The sequence below is a fragment of the Schistocerca serialis genome, chromosome 2 (genome assembly GCF_023864345.2).
Source record: "Schistocerca serialis cubense isolate TAMUIC-IGC-003099 chromosome 2, iqSchSeri2.2, whole genome shotgun sequence".
In the NCBI taxonomy this organism is placed as follows: Eukaryota; Metazoa; Arthropoda; class Insecta; order Orthoptera; family Acrididae; genus Schistocerca; species Schistocerca serialis.
In genome coordinates, this window is record NC_064639.1 from 135845712 (window position 1) to 135859066 (window position 13355).

Here is a 13355-nt window from a genome sequence, read left to right on the forward strand (position 1 = left end):
GTCTCTAGAGGAACGGAGGGTTCCAAATGATTGGAAAAGAGCACAGATAGTCCCAGTCTTCAAGAAGGGTCGTCGAGCAGATGCGCAAAACTATAGACCTATATCTCTTACGTCGATCTCTTGTAGAATTTTAGAACATGTTTTTTGCTCGCGTATCATGTCATTTCTGGAAACCCAGAATCTACTATGTAGGAATCAACATGGATTCCGGAAACAGCGATCGTGTGAGACCCAACTCGCCTTATTTGTTCATGAGACCCAGAAAATATTAGATACAGGCTCCCAGGTAGATGCTATTTTTCTTGACTTCCGGAAGGCGTTCGATACAGTTCCGCACTGTCGCCTGATAAACAAAGTAAGAGCCTACGGAATATCAGACCAGCTGTGTGGCTGGATTGAAGAGTTTTTAGCAAACAGAACACAGCATGTTGTTATCAATGGAGAGACGTCTACAGACGTTAAAGTAACCTCTGGCGTGCCACAGGGGAGCGTTATGGGGCCATTGCTTTTCACAATATATATAAATGACTTAGTAGATAGTGTCGGAAGTTCCATGCGGCTTTTCGCGGATGATGCTGTAGTATACAGAGAAGTTGCTGCATTAGAAAATTGTAGCGAAATACAGGAAGATCTGCAGCGGATAGGCACTTGGTGCAGGGAGTGGCAACTGACCCTTAACATAGACAAATGTAATGTATTGCGAATACATAGAAAGAAGGATCCTTTAATGTATGATTATATGATAGCGGAACAAGCACTGGTAGCAGTTACTTCTGTAAAATATCTGGGAGTATGCGTACGGAACGATTTGAAGTGGAATGATCATATAAAATTAATTGTTGGTAAGGCGGGTACCAGGTTGAGATTCATTGGGAGAGTGCTTAGAAAATGTAGTCCATCAACAAAGGAGGTGGCTTACAAAACACTCGTTCGACCTATACTTGAGTATTGCTCATCAGTGTGGGATCCGTACCAGGTCGGGTTGACGGAGGAGATAGAAAAGATCCAAAGAAGAGCGGCGCGTTTCGTCACCGGGTTATTTGGTAACCGTGATAGCGTTACGGAGATGTTTAATAAACTCAAGTGGTAGACTCTGCAAGAGAGGCGCTCTGCATCGCGGTGTAGCTTGCTGTCCAGGTTTCGAGAGGGTGCGTTTCTGGATGAGGTATCGAATATATTGCTTCCCCCTACTTATACCTCCCGAGGAGATCACGAATGTAAAATTAGAGAGATTAGAGCGCGCACGGAGGCTTTCAGACAGTCGTTCTTCCCGCGAACCATACGCGACTGGAACAGGAAAGGGAGGTAATGACAGTGGCACGTAAAGTGCCCTCCGCCACACACCGTTGGGTCGCTTGCGGAGTATCAATGTAGATGTAGATGTAGATGTAGATGAATGTGTACTTTTTATAAATCAACATTTGTATCATTGTCGTCATTATCTCGCGGAGCGAATAACGGCGCGCCAATCCTACAACACTGCGGTACATGCCGCAAACCATGGAGCATGGAATGTCGCCTTTATCGCGTCCACCCGCTCTCGGTATGCCGTAGGGGGCTATTGGGCCAGTGTTATATCTGTAAGTAAGCAACCAAACACCTGCAAGTAATAAGAAATAGTGTTCCAAAAAGTATTTTATAAAATCAGATGATTAACAGAACTAATATTGCTATAAATAAACTCTAAAAGAGTTAATCACTCCCCTTTTGATTTTGTTTTAAATGGCATAGGTAATACCACATTTGCTAAAGGTATGAAAAACGAAGATGGTTTCTGGAAAATGAGGTTGTTGGAGTTTCTTTGTTGTAAACAGTCTCGTTCCAACCTCGCCCCTACGAGGCTTCATAAAGCCTGAAAAGCCACCGCAGTGGCCATGCGGTTCTAGGCGCTACAGTCTGGAACCGCGCGACCGCTACGGTCGCAGATTCGAATCCTGCCTCGGGCATGGATGTGTGTGATGTCCTTAGGTTAGTTAGGTTTAAGTAGTTCTAAGTTCTAGGGGACTGATGACCTCAGATGTTAAGTCCCATAGTGCTCAGAGCCATTTGAACCATTTTTTAGAGCCTGAAAAGCAAATGAGCAAACAAGTCAAGTCGACATCTTCCCCTATTACAGAGACAGTGGGATGAAGGACAGCTTTCTCTAATCCACATCTCACTGCAGTGACATACCAACGCCTGTAGTAACTACTGTTTCTGCCCCCCCCCCCCCCCCCCTGTCATTTTGTCACTGAGGATTTCTATAGGGCTGCTTTCGTTGTTTTCATTTGTAAGAAAATTTTCATGGGGAACAATAACAGGCACGCTTTCATTAAAATTAATGTCAACTGAAGTTTTTGTGAGGATCCTTCTGTTCAACTGTTGGAAGGAAGATTGGATTTGACGTTCCGTCGACATAGTAGCGACTGGGGACTGGGCACAAGCTCGGATTGTGTCAAGGATGAAGAAGGAAATCGGCTGTGCCCTTTGAAAGGAACGCTCCTGGCATTTGCCTGGAGCAATTCAGGAAAATCACGGAAAACCTAAATCTGGATGGCTGGTCGCGGGTTTGAACGATCGTCCTCCCGAATGCGAGTCCAGTGTGCCAACCACTGCGCCACCTCGCTCTCAGATGTTTGTGTGCATTGGCTATGTATTCATCGCAATGTACGCAAATCTTGGCGTGGTACACTCACCATCACGAAGTGAAGGAGAGAAGCAACTTCAACAACTGTGTTGCTAATTCTTAGATCATGAGATACGTAATTCTCCTCTGGAAAAGTATCGTAGAGACATGATTTGCCTGAAGCGATTTGGGAAGATAATTCATAATCCATAAGCGTTGCATCATCCTCATCACCTTTTTTTCTGATGGGTGTTCTTTGGAAAATTGTCAGTGAGTGTACAGTTTCTGTTTCATCATCCACTTTTAAGGCAATGTTCATAATAGCCAAAGGCAACACCACATTTTTCGTCGACTGTGTTACATCGCCAGAATCCAAACCATTCTAGTTCTGCTAGTTCTGCAAGGTTCGCAGGAGAGCTTCTGTAAAGTTTGGAAGGTAGGAGACGAGATACTGGCAGAAGTAAAGCTGTGAGTACCGGGCGTGAGTCGTGCTTTGGTAGCTCAGATGGTAGAGCACTTGCCCGCGAAAGGCAAAGGTCCCGAGTTCGAGTCTCGGTCGGGCACACAGTTTTAATCTGCCAGGAAGTTTCATATCAAGCACACTCCGCTGCAGAGTGAAAATCACATTCTGCAAACCATTTCAATGTCCCATGATTCTGGTCTTAATTTCGAGAGCTCTATGACTGTTTATTTTTGAGTTTCAGATTATCACTGACCGACAGACGCATAAGTCAATTCATTTTCGGGAAAGGAAGATACTCATAAATCTGTACCCGGTCTTGACCATCCGTATTTTTCCAGATTTACCAGCAGATCAACATGCTGCCCTCACTGCCCCAGGGGTTCTCGAACCCCCTTCGCTAGAACAGAATCAGTCACTTCTTCTCTCGGGCGATCATTGACGCACGTCGAAAACTACAGTTTCCAGTGCACTGTGCAACAGAACGACGTTCTTGAGAACTTCGACACTACTGACACCTCCCTTCCTCCACCCCTCCTCGGACGATCCAACCTTTCATCGTCGGGCTGCAACGCCTCAGAACGTGGTCCGAAGTCTTTGGAGTGTACCGCGACCGCACTTTTTGCACTGGTACATGGAGTGGAACCATTAGGGACCGTACAGTGCCATTCGACGAAATTTCAGTGTTTATGAAAGATGATGCGGGAAGGGTGAGGCGCGCAGGTGGGCTGTGGGCGGGGGGAAGGGGGGGAGGGGGGGTCAGGTATCACATTGCACACTTGTGTGGCTAAAATGGCAAAGGGCCCATATAATTCTCGCCAGTAAGAGATCACTCTCGGCAGCACTTGTACACCTCTGTTGAGCACTTTAAAAATGTACCTGTACAGAGAAAACCCTTCACCGATTTCTATTCGTCTGCGGGAGGTCAGCTTCCAATACCGCCTCTGGCGGATCGCTTGAACCTGCGTGTGCAACGGCCTGATTAATTTAATTTCAGTAATAATTAATTCGAAAGATAAACAACGTATCGAATGTTTTACTTAATAATTATTTCTCATCGCAGTCTACCTTGCAATGACCTTACAAGCTTCTCACACTGTTTCTGACCACCCTGACTTAGACTATAAATAACGCAAGACTAATGAAGCAGAGAGGACAAAAAAAAAACCGCCCACTAGTACACAAAAAAAGGAATTCCTGCCCGAAGAAAGCCTACTAGTATGAAACATCAACCTTAATTTGAGGAAGAAATTACTAAGTATGTACGCTTGATGCACAGCACCGTATGGCAGTGAGTGATGGACTGTAGCTAAAATGGAGAAGAGAATCGAAGAGTTTGAGATGGGGTGCTATAGAATAATGCTGAAAATGGCGTGGGCTGGTGAGCAATGAGGAGCTTCTCCACGGGATCGGCGAGGAGAGAAACATATTGAAACAATGCGTGGGAACAACGGACAGAGAAGGTACAAAATGTCTTAAGCTCTCAGGGAATATCTTACATCCTGATAGAGAGAGCTGTAGAAGGTAAAAACTGTAGGGGAAGACAGAGATTGGCATACATTCGACTGAGGACGTTGAGTGCAACTGCTGCTCTGAGCGAACCTTTTTTCTACCTACCACAGGTTTTCGACTGTAGGAGTATTGCATCCCGAGTGAAAGAAAATTGATAGTAGCAACCTAAAGGCACTTCAGGCAATGGTTTTATGCTACGGTCACGGCTAGCTATTTTGCTTCTGTAGTTCGATGCAGGAAGCATTTGGCGAGATAAATTATGACGAGTATAAAGAAATAGTGTCGGATTTACAAACCGATCTGCAATAGTTTTTATTTAGTGACTTGAAGGTAGGTGACGAGTGAAAGGAGGAGTTAAATAACATGAAAAGGGAGAGACTAGTTTTTTATCAGCCATAAGGCGAAGAAGCGAAGATGAAATAGAATAAACTCAGAATGAATATTTTACTGCAGAAGAACAGAGCTGGTTTACTGCCTATATACCAACGCCCTTACACTTCAATGACAAGGTGGAGGACTTCTATAGAAAAAGGTTTATGTTGGTAGATTCCACTAAAAGATGATGACGCGTAACTTCAAACATAAATTAACAATTAATAATTCAATTAATGAGCTTTTGCATCTAGTCAATTAATGAGCTTTTGCATGTAGGCCAGCTGAAGATGAAGTCTGGATTCACAGAAAAAGAAACAAAAAAAAAGTGTAGAATTGCTGCAGAGGGATTGCAGTAAATTACGTATAGTTTTCAAAACGAAGCTTCTGATGTACCATAAAATGAATGTTTTTAACCAGTATGTATTTCAACTTTAGAGTAATGGAAGTGAGGAATGGACTTTTAATGCGAAAACCATTCTATAACTCAGGTATACCAAGTGAACAATTGAGAGATGCAGGTTGCGAATTAACTGGTGCAGCATGAAAACCGACAAATGCAGCAGAGAATAGTCTACTTGTATGTAATGACAAGTAGCCTAGTGGATCGATGGCAAACGTAATAAGGGGGCCTTTGCAGAATTCTAAAGTAGAAAAAAAAAAAAACCTTAGACGCCGACCTAATGCAAGACAAGTAGTTGACACTGACAGAGTACTTGCCACTTGAGGTAATAGTTTGGAGAATATAGTCGTAGGTCTCATCAACAAAACTGTTGTGGCACACACGTGTGGTTATTTAGGAAAACCGTGGGAAAAAGATGACTGCGCATCAATAAGTGGGTGATATATACTGCCAACGTCTCCATAGAGGATTGGATTGGATTGTTTCGGGGAGAAGACCAGGCAGCGATGTCATCGGTCTCATTGGATGGGGGAAGTACGGAGAAGGAAGTCGGCCGTGCCCTTTCAAAGGAACTATCCCGACATTTGCCTGGAGCGATTTAGGGAAATCACGGAAAACCTAAATCAGGATGGCCGGAGGCGGGATTGAACCGTCGTCCTCCCGAATGTCTCCATAGAGTATACAGTGTTTTAACAAAGGCGTCACCTGAGTCAACAACAAGCAAACTATTTGAGAAAAGCGTGGTTGTACAGAAGATTAATTGTAAAGACAGGAAGGACTTAGAAATACTGCGAACCAAGGAAATTCCTTAAAGTTTTCTAAAAGATAAGAGAAACACTAAGATGAGGAACAGAATATATGGAGATGACATAAGATAACTTGCAGTATTAATATAGTTGACAACAGTAATGCACAGAGAAGTTCGGAGGAAGCGTTTATCCACCAGTTGTTGATCATGACTAGTTATGAGTTGGATCAATGACCCAGCGCAACTATTCGTACAACGGAAGAGGACCATATAGAACTCAACAAATTTAATTTGTTGTTGAGGATGATGAGTATCCATTCGTGATTTATATTACTTAAATGATGTGGTAGAAAACGCTTTGTATTCTATAGCAGGTGATGTACAAAGTGCGCAGTAACGCCATAAAACTGTTCTATACAAAATTATATTAACATTTTTAAACCACAATATACTGTACGTATAAATCAACACGGAAAGATAATTTCAAATGACACAAAGATAGCGATGTCTCACCAAAATTATTAATGTACTGTGATGTTCTAGAATGTGCATCGCTATTAATCACTCTACAGTTACCCGATCATGCATATACTGAAGACACTTAATGCGTTCATTTTGCATAAAAGTAAGTGCCAAATTTCAAATATACTCACAGGTAAGTGTAATATAATGTGCAGTCACACATGTTCTCCAATGTTTTCACATACTTGTAATAGGACCATTATATTTAGCTGCATGTGACCCTCCATGTTGTCCCTGATTTCCATAGAAAATATTGTGTGGTTCTTGCCAGGCTAATGTGGAGCTGTTGTGTTGAGATCCTAGAATAGATTAATTGGGGAATTTAATGGCGTGTCATGTTATAATTATATAACAAACAAACACATTGAAAAATATGATAAACAGCAAAAAAAGGAAAAAAAGGATCCTCCTGCAAGGCAGGTTACATTAAAGTACATTTTCGAAAATCTTAAACATGGCTGCTAAACAACAACTGTGTAAATCTGAAGAGGTTGAAAAGAAATCGGACAACCAGCTGCAAGAGAAAGGTTTATTAACCCTTGACCCACGTTTCGACATTTCTAAAGACCCACTCCCTTGGAAGAAGATATGTTTAGAAATAGGTCGAGGGCTAATAAACCTTTGTTTTGCAGCTGGTTAGCTGATTTTTTCAACGTCTTTATTTTCAAATATATGAAATCTGTTGAAATAATACAAATAGTAATCTGAATTAAAATACCTAAAATTCTTTGCACTAACAATATGAAACAGTGTGAAACAAAAGCTATAGTTCTTTCGTGCAGAATATTTACATAGCTTATAGAAAGATCACGACTGTATACTGAACGCTCTGTGGATATGTTATATCCATCAACTTGTTTACAAGTTTTTTTTTTCTTGCTTTTATTTTGATCATCACAAGAGAAATACTTCTAGTCTATTAAGATAATAAACTTGGGACCCTAAAGGAATTCAACAGACTGAGGTTTTCTATTTCACACATACGCCTACCAGACATTAACGACCGCGTCTCCTGACATCAGATGTGTGTAGTGAGCCATCACTATGGTAATAAGTGAACTCTTCACTTTTCACTTGCTAGTCTCTTGAAATTATTTAGGGAACCTATTGAGCACTAATAGTGACAATTCCTGTTATTTTTGTACGAATCACAACTTTTTTAATATAGAACTTACTTAATTAATCTCTCTTCCATTAAATAATCAGAAGGCACTTCATTACAGTCTACTCTATTTCGTTACTAAATGATCTGTTCGTATGATCAAGTAACTAAAAGAAGGGTGCAGAGATATTATCGTGAACAAACTGATTTTTACACAGTCAAACCTCTTTGAAAACAACTATAAACAGCAACATGCCTAAATGTTATTCGCTGGCTACCAATCATGATGTAACAGCACAATCCACAATATTTTATATCATTATTTTTATTTATTGGGGATTGCTCTATGTTGCACTGAGATAAATTAAACCGGTTTCCTTTTATTATGACGAGTTCCCTTAAACATAGCTTCTCTCTATAATCTATTGACAGTGCGGACCGTATAAACCTGAACTACTTTACTGAATCGTAACATTTAAATCAATACTGGGATAGCTTTGCGATTTTGGAAGATGATAATACACAAAAGGGGAAATTACATACATACGTAGATAGTCCTCACAGCAACTGTTGGAAGTGCTCCCCACCAGTACCGATGCACAACGGCACTCGTTTCGCCATATTCCGCGACCTTCTGTGAACTGTGTCCCGGCCAACATAGCATATTTCTTGTGTAATGGCTTCACGGGGCTCTGCAATTGTAGGTAGTCTAGTCTTGTACACTCGGATGTTAAGATACCACCACAAGAACAGATCCTGGGGAGAGGTTAGGTCAGTTGATTGGGAAGGGTAATCTCTTTTTTAATTGCCAAGGAAACTGGTTACAAGTTGCATGGAAGCGTTAGACGTGTGACACGGTGCTCCATCGTGTTGTAAATACACTCCTGGAAATTGAAATAAGAACACCATGAATTCATTGTCCCAGGAAGGGGAAACTTTATTGACACATTCCTGGGGTCAGATACATCACATGATCACACTGACAGAACCACAGGCACATAGACACAGCCAACAGAGCATGCACAATGTCGGCACTAGTACAGTGTATATCAACCTTTCGCAGCAATGCAGGCTGCTATTCTCCCATGGAGACGATCGTAGAGATGCTGGATGTAGTCCTGTGGAACGGCTTGCCATGCCATTTCCACCTGGCGCCTCAGTTGGACCAGCGTTCGTGCTAGACGTGCAGACCGCGTGAGACGACGCTTCATCCAGTCCCAAACATGCTCAATGGGGGACAGATCCGGAGATCTTGCTGGCCAGGGTAGTTGACTTACACCTTCTAGAGCACGTTGGGTGGCACGGGATACATGCGGACGTGCATTGTCCTGTTTGAACAGCAAGTTCCCTTGCCGGTCTAGGAATGGTAGAACGATGGGTTCGATGACGGTTTGGATGTACCGTGCACTATTCAGTGTCCCCTCGACGATCACCAGTGGTGTACGGCCAGTGTAGGAGATCGCTCCCCACACCATGATGCCGGGTGTTGGCCCTGTGTGCCTCGGTCGTATGCAGTCCTGATTGTGGCGCTCACCTTCACGGCGCCAAACACGCATACGACCATCATTGGCACCAAGGCAGAAGCGACTCTCATCGCTGAAGACGACACGTCTCCATTCGTCCCTCCATTCACGCCTGTCGCGACGCCACTGGAGGCGGGCTGCACGATGGTGGGGCGTGAGCGGAAGACGGCCTAACGGTGTGCGGGACCGTAGCCCAGCATCATGGAGACGGTTGCGAATGGTCCTCGCCGATACCCCAGGAGCAACAGTGTCCCTAATTTGCTGGGGAGTGGCGGTGCGGTCCCCTACGGCACTGCGTAGGATCCTACGGTCTTGGCGTGCATCCGTGCGTCGCTGCGGTCCGGTCCCAGGTCGACGGGCACGTGCACCTTCCGCCGACCACTGGCGACAACATCGATGTACTGTGGAGACCTCACGCCCCACGTGTTGAGCAATTCGGCGGTACGTCCACCCGGCCTCCCGCATGCCCACTATACGCCCTCGCTCAATGTCCGTCAACTGCACATACGGTTCACGTCCACGCTGTCGCGGCATGCTACCAGTGTTAAAGACTGCGATGGAGCTCCGTATGCCACGGCAAACTGGCTGACACTGACGGCGGCGGTGCACAAAGGCTGCGCAGCTAGCGCCATTCGACGGCCAACACCGCGGTTCCTGGTGTGTCCGCCGTGCCGTGCGTGTGATCATTGCTTGTACAGCCCTCTCGCAGTGTCCGGAGCAAGTATGGTGGGTCTGACACACCGGCGTCAATGTGTTCTTTTTTCCATTCCAGGAGTGTAACTTCTGTAAGTTAGACGTCATGAAGCTGCTCCACAGACGTACTGAAGATGCCCATGTTAACAGTAGTATTGTAGTCGTATCAACCTCCAGTTATCTTGGAGGTTGACACCGCATACCACGTTACAACCTTTCCATCATGAAGTTTTGTTTCTTGGATGATATGGGGGCTCACAGCAGTCCAGTATCACCTGTTTCCTGTGTTGATGCAACACGACAGATGGAACCCTGCCTGTCACTCAAGTGGACCGTGAATAAGAAGCCCCTGAAACCATCGACAGTAATGCCTTCTATTATCATGATCTGTTTCTTGAAATTCTTGCGTCACGAGCACTCTGTTTGATCTCTATCCAGATTTCTTCTCAGCATGTGCCATATGAAATGCCTGTCGTCTATCTCAATCGGCGCATTGATTTCATCGAAGAATTCTCCAAGTGTCTTCGAACATTATCAGCAAACTCTGCACTTAGTGATGGTCTATATGTACCACTGTCATTGTTTAATACACCAGTTTTTTCCAATCTTCCTTGAAAACGATAAAATTGTTGCATTTGTTGGGACATGGCGCACAATGAATTCTCTCCAGAATGCCCGTAGAGTTGTAACCAATTAACCTGTCTTCCACTGTGTTTTCGCAATAAAAACCCGCTCTCGAAGTGTTTACTTCCTTTTTCTGCCAGTTGAAGACTGCGAACGAATCACGTATTTGCTCGTTACTGCCACGCGGCCCGAACTACACACTCACAGACTTCACAAACAGCGACCGACGAGGCTAAGAACGAACTAACACGAGGCGGAAAAAAGGACATCATGCGCAGACACAACGATCAACTTGCCAACCCCATGCTGTAGTCCATCAAAATTCGGAATATTTTCCGATGTTATTTCACCTCTCTTACTCTACGATACCTGCAATAAAAACTGGCTTTAATTACGTTCTTCCTTACGAGCAATAAGTTATTATTTTCCCTTCCTTTTTACTGTATCTAGCACTGACTTACGATTAATAACAGCTAGAAATGAACCTGAAAATCTCTTCTCAAATATAAAATATATGATTTGTCTCTAACCTTATGTCCCATGATGCATATACAGGTATACAAAATATATCATAATCTGGACTGTGCTGTTTTTTTTTCCTCTATACGTCATTAATTATGCTGTGTCTTAGTCACATCATATGTGTCTAATATTTACAGACAGAATCTAAAACATTAAGCCACATACATTCTTCGTTGTTAGATTTATATCTATGGGGGCATGTAAAGACGCCTATGTGTGTGCTGAGGACCATAGTCCTTGCACATTTCGGGGAGCAGATTGTTGACGCATGTCGGTTAAAGTCCATGCCGAATGGGTAAGCTAGATTGCAACAACCTTACCACGTTTTTTACCGTACGTCAAGCTCATCCTGTAGCCTTTAAGTATTATTATCAGCTTTCGCTTTTATCTATACTATACGCCACATACACTATGTGATCAAAAGTATCCGGAGACACTCAAAAACATACGTTTTTAGCATTAGGTGCATTGTACTGCCACCTACTGCCAGGTACTCCATATCAGCGACCTCAGTAGTCATTAGACATCGTGAGAAAGCAGAATGGGGCGCTCCGCGGGACTGACAGACTTCGAACGTGGTCACGTGATTGGGTGTCACTTATGTCATACATCTGTACGAGAGATTTCCACACTCCAAAGCATCCGTAAGTCCATTGTTTCCAATGTAATAATGAATTGGAAGCTAGAAGGGACACGTGCAGAACAAAGGCGTACAGACCGACCTCGTCTGTTGACTGACAGAGACCGCCGGCAGCTGAAGAGGGTCGTAATGTGTAATAGGCTGACATCTATCCAGATCATCACCAAGGAATTCCAAACTGCATCAGGACCCACTGCCAGTACTATAACTGTTAGCCGGGAGGTGAGAAATGTTGGCCGGCCGCTGTGGCCGAGCGGTTCTGGGCGCTTCAGTCCGGAACCGCGCTGCTGCTACGGTCGCAGACTCGAATACTGCCTTAGGCATGGATGTGTGTGATGTTCTTAGGTTAGTTAGGTTTAAGTCGTTCTAAGTCTAGGGGACAGATGACCTCAGATGTTAAGTCTCATAGTGCTTAGAGTCATTTGAAGTTTTTTTTTTTTTTTTTTTTTTTTTTTTTTTAAGGAATGTTCGATTTCATGATCGAGCCACACATCACGCCGGTAAATGCCAAACGACACCCCGTTTGCTGTAAGGAGCGTAAAACATTGGACGATTCAACAGTGGAAAAACGTAGTGTTGAGTGACAAATCACGGTACACAACGTGGCGATCCGATGGCAGGGTGTGGGTACGGCGAATGGCCGGTGAACATCTGCCACCGTCTGTAATGCCAACAAATTCGGAGGCGGTGGTGTTAGGGTGTGGTCGTATTTTTCATGGACGGGGCTTGTTGTTGTGCGTGGCACTATCACAGCACTGGCCTACACTGATGTTTTAACCAACTTCTTGCTTCCCACTGATGAAGAGCAATTCGAGGATGGCTATTGCATCATGCAGAATAATCGAGCACATGTTGATAATGCACGGCCTGTGGCGGAGTGGTTGCACGACAATAACGTCCCTGTAATGGACTGGTATGCACAGAGTCCCGACCTGAGTCCTATGGAAGACCTTTGAGATGTTTGGAACGCCGACTTCGTGTCAGGCCTCACCGACCGACATCGATACCTCTCCTCAGTGCAGCACTCCAAGAAGAATGGTCTGCCATTCCCGAAGTAACCTTCCAGCACCTGATTGAACGTATGCCTCCGAGAGTGGGATCTGTCATCAAGACTAAGGGTGGGTCACAACCATATTGAATTGCAGCATTACCGACGGGATGCGCCTCTAACTTGTAAGTCATTATTAGCCAGGTGTCCGGACACTTTTGATCACACAGTGTAGCTCAAGAATGAGTATCGATAGTCTCAAATGAAGGACAGCATTGTTTTAATAGTGTAATTCTCCATTTGATACAAGTTGCATCCAAGAGAGTGGCTTCCAATCGGGAGCCATGTTTCATATCACGCAACTCGACTTTCAGTTTCTGTTTATCCACCTGTTTTTGTTTTAGAAGGTTTATTCCTCACCTGAGGACCACCCTGCATATCAGTTTGTGGACCACGTACGAAAGAATAAATCCACTGTGGTAACTATAACAGGAGCACAACGTCCATTTGAGCACTTCTCCTTAGCGAAGTGTGAGTGCTTTTGGAGATTATGAGAGAAGGGAGAGAGCGAAACCTGGTACTGGTACATAGACTACTCCTCTCGGAAAAGGGCGCAAGTGCTACTCTGACATGAAGAGGTT

General features: G+C 44.1%; 1 long non-coding RNA gene across 1 annotated transcript in view; it reads right to left on the bottom strand.

Moving 5' to 3' along the window:
• Nucleotides 1–13355, bottom strand: part of LOC126456850 (uncharacterized) — a 93437-nt gene that overhangs the window by 38488 nt on the left and 41594 nt on the right. The window contains exon 2 of the long non-coding RNA XR_007585392.1: nucleotides 6754–6921. This is a non-coding gene — a long non-coding RNA (uncharacterized LOC126456850). The remainder of the gene's footprint in view (nucleotides 1–6753; nucleotides 6922–13355) is intronic.